Genomic DNA, 9,829 nt, shown 5'->3' with positions numbered 1-9,829 from the left:
CACCTCAGAGGCACAGCCCTGATGCCTGGCTGGAGCACCAAGAGACTGTCATCCACATGGCTCTGAATAAAAGGGAGAAAAAATAGAAAGAAAAAGAAAGAATATAAAATAAAATATAATAAAGTAATTAAAATAAAAAAATAATTATTAAGAAAAAAGTTTTAAAGTAAAAAAAAAACGGACAGACAGAACCCTAGGACAAATGGTAAAAGCAAAGCTATACAGCCAAAAACCCACACAGAAGCATACACATACACACTCACAAAAAGAGAAAAAGGGAAAAATATATATATATATTTGCTCCCAAAGTCCACCTCCTCAATTTGGGATGATTCATTGCCTATTCAGGTATTCCATAGATGCAGGGTACATCAGGTTGACTGTGGAGATTTAATCCGTTGCTCCTGAGGCTGCTGGGAGAGATTTCCCTCTCTCTTCTTTGTTCACACAGCTCCCGGGGTTCAACTTTTGATTTGGACCTGCCTCTGCGTGTAGGTCACCTGACGGCTTCTGTTCTTTGCTCAGACTGGACAGAGTTAAAGGAGCAGCTGTTTAGGGGGCTCTGGCTCACTCAGGTCGAAGGTAGGGAGTGGTACGGGGCGAGCCTGTGGCGGCAGAGGCCAGCGTGATGTTGCACTAGCCTGAGGCATGCCGTGCGTTGTCCTGGGGAAGTTGTCCCTGTATCACGGGACCCTGGCAGTAGCGGGCTGCACAGGCTCCCAGGAGGGGAGGCATGGATAGTGACTTGTGCTTGCACACAGGTTTCTTGGTGGCTGCAGCAGCAGCCTTAGCATCTCATGCCCATCTCTGGGGTCCACACTGATAGCTTCCGCTCATGCCCATCTCTGGAGCTCCTTTAAGCAGCACTCTTAATCCCCTCTCCTCGTGCACCGGGAAGCAAAGAGGCAAGAAAAAGTCTCTTGCTTCTTCGGCAGCTCCAGACTTTTTCCCGGACTCCCTTCCAGCTAGCCATGGCACACTAGCCCCCTTCAGGCTGTGTTCATGCTGCCAACCCCAGTCTTCTCCTTGGGATTTGACCTGCGAAGCCATAGCCTCAGCTCCCAGCCCCACCCGTCCCGGAGGGTGAGCAGACAAGCCTCTCAGGCTGCTGAGTGCTGATAGGCACCGATCCTCTGTGCGGGAATCTCTCTGCTTTGCCCTTCACACCCCTGTTTCTGCGTTCTCCTCCATGACTCCAAAGCTCCCCCTTCCACCACCTGCAGTCTCTGCCCGCGAAGAGCCTTCCTAGTGTGTGGAAACCTTTCCTCCTTCACAGCTCCCTCCCACTAGTGCAGGTTCCATCCCTATTATTTCGACTCTGTTTTTTATTTTTTTCTTTTGCCCTACCCAGGTACGTGGGGAGTTTCTTGCCTTTTGGGAGGTCTGAGGTCTTCTGCCAGCATTCAGTAGGTGTTCTGTAGGAGTTGTTCCACATGTAGATGTATTTCTGACATATTTGTGGGGAGGAAAGTGATCTCTGCGTTTTACTCTTCCGCCATCTTGAAGCTCCTCCTGTCTTATCTTCAAGTCTGGTAATCCCATGAGGTATGAATGCCAGATTATAACAACAACAAATGAAAAAATTATTTTATTTCTTTTATGTCCTCTCCCTCTTCCTCAGTTCATCCTTGACAAGACTGAAAAGGGCAAATACTGAGGATAGGATATGTCGGAATTTAAAACAGAAAAGAAATCAAACACACAGCCCCTTCCCATTCTCCATAGTGACTCTGGGTCTAAGGTACATCCAGCTGGGAGTGGAGCTTTAAATTGAGTAGAAGTTCCTATAGTAATTTGAATTTGACATTTAATTTAAAAAATTAAAATGATTTAAAAATTGTAAAATTATATGATTTTTCCCAAGATTTTATCCAGGGTTAGAAAGAATGTACAATTTTGCTGTGGGCTATGGAGCAATAAAATAAATTTGTATTATATATCATCATACAGAATGCAAAATATAACATATTAAGTGGCTAATAAGTATCCAGAAGAGGAGAACTTCAGTAGAGGTAAGAGAATGTGCAAAATTTTGGAGTTGAAATCAGCATGACATTTCCAGAAACAGCAACTGCATTTTAAATATAGTATGATATAATCAAATATAAAATTACCCAATATATATACAAATATTTATTATGAAAAAATATATGCATAGAGATATGCATTCAAGGAGACATCTCTGAGACTGTGTCATTTGAGCTGAGTCATGTAGGGAGAGTGCATTGAGTGCAAAATGGGTGATAAGATATTCCAGGCAGAAAGAATAAATGTGTAAAAGTGAAAGCAGCATGACACGTTTGATGATTGTGAGCAGAATAATGAATTAAGAAAGGAAGGATGGAGTATTTAAAGACAGGCTGATAAATAGATTGGGACCACAGCCAAAAAACGCTTTGTATACCATAACAGTATTTGATTTCAGGTATGCATGAGAAGTTTAGTAAAGAAATGGTAATAAAATGATTCGAGTACTTGAGAAATAGCTCTTAAAAACAAAATAAAACCCACAAAATCTATTGTTTTAGTTTCCTATTTCTGCTGTAACAAATTACCATGAATTTAGTGACTTAACACACAGTCATATTTTCTTGTGCCTGTCAGAAATCCAAAGTGGGTCACACTGGCCAAAATCAAGGCATCAGCAAGGTATCTCAAGGCTTTAGGTGAGAATCTGTTTGCCTTTTTCATCTTCTGGAGGCTGCCCACGTATCTTGGCCCATAGTCCTCTTTATTCACCTTCAAAGCCAGCAATAGCTGCCTGCATCTCTCTCAGAATATCACCTCACTGGTGTTTACTTTTGTTTCTCCATCCTCCCCATTCTTAGGTTATAGCAATTAGACTTGGACACCTTTTGGGGGACATTATTCTGCTTCCCACAACTATTATTCAAGAAATGATTTAGAAAATTTTGGTGCTTAAAAGCAGTGGAATGAATAATAATAGTTGTAAATAATAACAGCAATGATGATAACAGTAATAACAATACTGTTGGTGATTACAGGTTAATATGTTAATGTCTCTGTGGTTCACAAGGCCAGAGAGTTATTATTGAATGAATAATCTGTGGAAGATTAGATAAAACACTATCAAAGCCCTTTGGGAGACAACTGGAGGTTTGGTGTGGGCAGATTATATACTTTTTAAAAATCATCTCCTTATATTGTTTGAAATTTTTGGTGTGTATATATAGCAACTTTTCAATTAAAAATACTGTATTTACTTAATTTTTAGAAGAATTTTTTAAAATACATTTGTTCTAATCAATTGAGGAGTAAAAGCATTGAAGTTATTTGGTGTGAGACTTCAGTAGACATAATTTAGAGTAGCTTCCTGGGTACACCATCTTTACTGGCCATGACTGTGGTCTGCCTCCAAATGTTCTTATGATAAAAGACTCACCTGCCCTGTTGGTCAATGGATTGGTCATGTTATCCATCCTGAGCATTATCAATCAGAATATGTCAGTTCCTTAGACCTATGATTGGTCAATGGGCCTGTGATAGGTGAAGATGATCTCCCTTGGTAATGTCCAACCTGTATGTGAGAAGAGAAGTTGTTTATAATTTCTGCTCATGAAACTGCTAAGAAAAAAACTTAAAACAGCTGGCAACCACTTCCATTGGCATATTTCCAGTCATCACTAAAAAGTAAAATCTAACGCTAATATAATGGAGAACCTAAATAGGAAATCCTAAATATACTTTATCTGCTAGCCCAGTGGTTCACAAGGCCAGAGACATCATTGACCTTCTTTGGTTAATTCATATGGGCCAATAGATTCCCTTTGATAATTTAGCTAGTTCAGGTTATACTTCTACCTTCATAACGAAAAGAGCTTAGAAAATAATTAATATTTTATCAAGGAGTTTTAAATAACTCAATTTTTGAAAACAATGAAAATACTTTCTTCCTACTTACTATTTGATACTATAGTCTCTGAATGTGGTTGTACCTCAGACCTTGACCTCAGACTACTAGAGAGCGACTCAAAATATGACTCAGCATATCTCCCTGAACTATTCCTATCATCCTTCCTCTCCTACACAAATTTGTTTTTATTTCTACACAAACAAATTTTTAAAACTCACAAATTATTTTTTTAGAATATCACAAAGCCAATATAAGTAATGATCCAGTTTCACAAGCCAAGCGTTGTGTTATTTATTTATGTTGTACTGCAGTTTTTCAGGTATAAAAAACCAAACAGACAGGAGGAGATTATATATAATGAACAACAAATGTAAGTGGTTTTTTTTTTGATATTCATCCAACAGCAGAGAGAACTGTGCTACAAAACGGAGGAAATGGTAAAATTTGAAATGGCCAGGTATGTTCTTCAATTATGACTAACCATTCAAGATTCATTCAAAAAATGTGAATTAAATATGCTGCAAAAGTAAAAACATAAATAGTTGTCAAGAAAAGCAACAACAAATGACCTTTTCCATTTGGAAGAGCCAATATATTTTTTGAGAGTGTAAAAAGTGGTTTTTTATGCCACAAAATGCCATCATCACTATCATCGCAAAAATCTTATTTAAAAAATACTTTCACTTAAGATCAAGATGAACTGATTTATAATTCAGAGAAAATCATTGGAACAACTTTACTTAAAAATATTGGACCCAAATGATTAAAGATGATAAATTTAAAAATCTATGAGTAATGAATAAGACTAGCCTCTCTCTCTCTCTCTCTCTCTCTCTCTCTCTCTCTCTCTCTCTCTCATCTGACCATTATGAAAGCTTAATGTGTTTAAATATAAAGAATCTCACAGAATAATTCTTGTAAATTGTTTTTTCTTTTCTCCTCAAAAAAATAGATAATCTTATATGTTGGACAACAAATACTAAAGCTACATTTAAAAAATAGAGTTACCAGTTTCAGTCTCTTATGACGGGATGTTAATACAAATCTTTGACTACACAGGGCTCATATACCTCCTCTATTCTACATTTCTACAAAGTTTTGTACTCCAACTTGGAAGAAACATTTCAGGACTCAAAGATGGTTAGAAATGAACTGGTACTACTTTTTCTTTCTCTTTCTCCACCATCAACCTATCTTTACCTTATTTTTCTTTTCCATTACTGAAAGGCTCTTTAGATAAGAACATCTCTGACTTCTGGTTTTTCAGTGTGTAATATTCCTGTAACCTCAGGGAGTTTGGAGGATTTAGTTAGCAGGAATTAGCTATCGTTTTAGTCAAATGTACTCAAGTGACTACTACATATAAAAACCTGCAGAAATAATATTCTGCATTTACATAGATATTGATGAGGCTCAGGGCAGGGGACCATAATATGACAAAGTGGCATATTGATTGTTTTGAATTAACATTACTGGAGAAACAGCCACATGGAAACTCTGACCCTCTTCTCTGTTCCCCTGAAAGCAGGAAATATATCTCCCTTCTTGCACCAGGAGTTAGAGAGGCATTCTTATACAAGAGATAGGGAATTAAGGGCCAAAGAGGCTGTGTAAACAAACTCTGCTTGGTTTCTTCACTAATAAGTACCCAAGCCTGTTTCTTTGCCTCATTAGTTCTTCATAAACATATTGTTTCATTGTCTAAAAGGTATAAAAACAACCTACTTTGGTCGTTTCTTGGGTTCGACATTATGAGACCTCTGTGAGTATGAAATTATTATTTTTTCCTCCTGCTAATCTGCCTTGTGTCAATTTAATTATTAAAACCAGACAAAAGAATCAAGAGTGGTAGAGAGAAAATTTCCCCTCCTTGACAGTATCCTGACATCATTTGCCAAATACTTATATGTTATTAATTTACCCATCTCTGTGAAATGGTTGCTACTGATAAATTGCATAATTGACATTTGAAAGATGAATAAATGAATTTTACATAAATAGAGTGACTTGTCTAAGACACTAAAAATGTAACAACAGAACCAGGATGAGAACTCATTTCTCTAACTCTCGATCCCAATTCAGCTCAATTAATTCTGTTCAATGATACACAAGCTCAAGTAAAATCATCAAAGTCCAGCTTCCCCTACCATAGATTTCTCTGTTTTTTCCAGAAGCTCAGCCCAGCATTTCTATCTGACAGATTTTCTTATATCCTCTGACTCCCTCTCAGCTTTTTTCCCTCACAGGTATTTCCCCACTAAATCTCTAATCCATCTAATCCTGTTTTGGAATACGCTTCTTATAGGACTCACACTAACATAAGCTCTTTTCTATAACCCCTCAGAAGAAGATAAACAGCACCATTCTTTCCTGATTGTTAAATATGTTATATGATATGAATAAATAATTTATACCAATAGCCAACAAAATGCACAAACAAGTGTAAGTTCAATATAGTATATATTTCCTTTATCCTTCAGCATCAAGCCCATATGATTAATAGTAATGTAATTTGTACAAATTCTTTATTTGTGCATGGAAATCTACCAGACTATTCATTCCAAATCTTGAACCCTCTAATTCCATGCTTCTGAATTAATTTTAATAAAATCACTACAGAAATGCACAAAGATAGAATTATAAGGATGAACACAGGGGTTATTTTTAATGAGAAAAATATTATTTTCTTGAAGATTATTTAAAATAATGGAAAGATGCTAATCAAATATTGATAAATCAAAAAAGCAATGTATACATTATAATTTTTCTGCAGAAAAATACATAAGCACGTTTATGCACAAAATGAATGGAATTATGTATCAATAAAATAAAACATAACCCAGGTTTCTGTTTATCTCCTTGTTGGTAACAACATGGGTGGATTTAATCTTTTATTTCTGCATTTCTGTATTTTCTATAAAAATACGCATTAATTTTATAGTCAAAGAACAGGCATATACTATGAAAAACCACGATAGACATACACTTTCCTAAATATAACAGGGAAAATGAAGAAAGAAATATGAAATCTTATTCATCACTCACACCTCCATTCTTCAAAGTTGACGTAAGTTTTAAGAATATTTTTTCAAACTGTGTTGTAAATTACTTGTGAATATATATTGTCTAACATTTTGGAAAACTGAATAATTGATATACACTATTCATGCAGTAATTTAATTCAAAATGCAGAAATATCAACAATCACATCATGGTTTTGCATCCATAAGTTTGCACAGCTTAATATCCAGACTCACATGGAATACAAGTGTGTATTCATACTTCCATGAAGTCTTCAAATGAACTGTGTAATCTCTCAAAAAATTAAACATAAAATTTATATGTAGTTTTTTAATATTTAGAAATCTCATCTTCTCCTTTTTTCAAAGTTTTATTGAGTGAAATAACTCTGGAAATGTGACTCATATCCCATATAGAGAAATAGATTTCCTGAATCATTTATTTATTCATTTATTTACAAATATGTGTTGCCTATGTTCATTTTGCTGATCACTAAGCTAGCAAGAGTATTGGAATTAATTAATCTTTAATCATTATCATACTCTCCACAGAGTTTAGAATATGTGGTCATTCATAAATAAATATATATTAATATTTTATTTTGTGTTAAATGCTGACAGTGAAACAGCAATTAAACGAAAAATCAGGAGCTGGGAAGATGGTGGAAGAGTAAGATGCGGAGATCACCTTCCTCCCCACAAATACATCAGAAATACATCTACATGTGGAACAACTCCTACAGAATACCCACTGAACGCTGGCCAAAGACCTCAGATCTCCCAAAAGGCAAGAAACTCCCCACGTACCTGGGTAGGGCAAAAGAAAAAATAATAAACAGAGACAAAAGAATAGGGATGGGACCTGCACCAGTGGGAGGGAGCTGTGAAGGAGGAAAGGTTTCCACACACTAGAAGCCCCTTCGCAGGTGGAGACTGCAGGTGGCAGAGGGGGGAAGCATCAGAGCCGTGGAGGAGAGCGCAGCAACAGGGTGCAGAGGGCAAAGCAGAGAGATTCCCGCACAGAGGATCAGTGCCGACCAGCACTCACCAGCCCGAGAGGCTTGTCTGCTCACCCACCGGGATGGCAGGGACTGGAAGCTGAGGTTCGGGCTTCGGTCAGATCACAGAGAGAGGACTGGCAGTGCAACACAGCCTGAAGGGAGCTAGTGCACCATCGTTAGCAGGAAAGGAGTCCGGGAAAAAGTCTGGACCTGCCAAAGAAGTAAGAGACTTTTTCTTCCCTCTTTGTATCCTGGTGCGCGAGGAGAGGGGATTAAGAGCACTGCTTAAAGGAGCTCAAGAGACAGGCGCTAGCCGTGGCTATCAGCGCAGATCCCAGAGACAGGCATGAGACGCTAAGGTCACTGCTGCCTCCACTTAGAAGCCTGTGTGTGAGCACAGGTCACTATCCACACCTCCCATCCCAAGAGCCTGCGCAGACCGCCACTGCCAGGGTCCCGGGATCCAGGGACAACTTGCCCGGGAGAATGCATGGCACACCTCAGGCTGGTGCATCACATTGGCCTCTGCCGCCACAGGCTCACCCCGCATCCGTACCCCTCCTTCCCCCCAGCCTGAGTGAGCCAGAGCCCCCTAATCAGCTGCTCCTTTAACCCCGTCCTGTCTGAGTGAAGAACAGATGCCCTCCGCAACCTATATGAAGAGGCAGGGCCGAATCCAGAGCTGAACACTGGAAGGTGTGCAAACAAAGAATAGAAAGGGAAATTTCTCCCAGCAGCCTCAGGAGCAGTGGATTAAATCTCCACAATCACCTTGATGTACCCTGTATCAGTGGAAAACCTGAATAGACAACGAATCATCCCAAACTGAGAAGGTGGGCTTTGAGAGCAAGATATATTATTTTTTAACCTTTTCCTCTTTTTGTGAGTGTGTATTTCTATGCTTCTGTGTGAGATTTTGTCTGTATATCTTTGCTTTGACCATTTGTCCTAGGGTTTTGTCCATCTGTTTTTCTTTTTTTTTTTACTTAAAATTTTTTTCTTAATAATTTTTTTATTTTAATAACTTTATTTTATTTTATCTTACTTTATTTTATTTTATCTCTTTAACTTTTCCCCCCTTTTATTCTGAGCTGTGTGGATGAAAGGCTCTTGGTGCTGCAGCAAGGAGTCAGTGCTGTGCCTCTGAGGTGGGAGAGCCAACTTCAGGACACTGGTCCACAAGAGACCTCTCAGCTTGACCTAATATCAAATGGTGAAAATCACCCAGAGATCTCCATCTCAACACCAACACCCAGCTTCACTCAAAGACCAGCAAGCTACAGTGCTGGACACCCTATGCCAAACAACTAGCAAGACAGGAACACAACCCCACCCATTAGCAGAGACGGTGCCTAAAATCATACTAACTTCACAGACACCCCAAAACACACCACCAGATGTGGACCTGCCCACCAGAAAGACAAGATCCAGCCTCATCCACCAGAACACAGGCACAAGTCCCCTCCACCAGGAAGCCTACACAACCCACTGAACCAACTTTAGTCACTGGGGACAGACACTGAAAACAATGGGAACTACGAACCTGTAGCCTACGAAAAGGAGACCCCAAACACAGTAAGATAAGCAAAATGAGAAGACAGAAAAACACACAGCAGATGAAGGAGCAAGATAAAAAGCCACCTGACCTAACAAATGAGAGAAAATAGGCAGTCTACCTGAAAAAGAATTCAGAATAGTGATAGTAAAGATGATCCAAAATCTTGGAAATAGAATAGAGAAAATGCAAGAAACATTTAAAAATGAACTAGAAGAACTAAAGAGGAAACGAGCAACGATGAACAACACAATAAATGAAATTAAAAATACTCTACATGGGATCAATAGCAGAATAACTGAGGCAGAAGAACAGATAAGTGACCTGGAACATAAAATAGTGGAAATAACTACTGCAGAGCAGAATAAAGAAAAAAGAA

This window comes from Physeter macrocephalus, chromosome 7 (assembly GCF_002837175.3).
Source record: "Physeter macrocephalus isolate SW-GA chromosome 7, ASM283717v5, whole genome shotgun sequence".
Classification (NCBI taxonomy): domain Eukaryota; kingdom Metazoa; phylum Chordata; class Mammalia; order Artiodactyla; family Physeteridae; genus Physeter; species Physeter macrocephalus.
The sequence above is the reverse complement of the archived record's forward strand: the minus strand, read 5'-3'. Positions refer to the sequence as shown.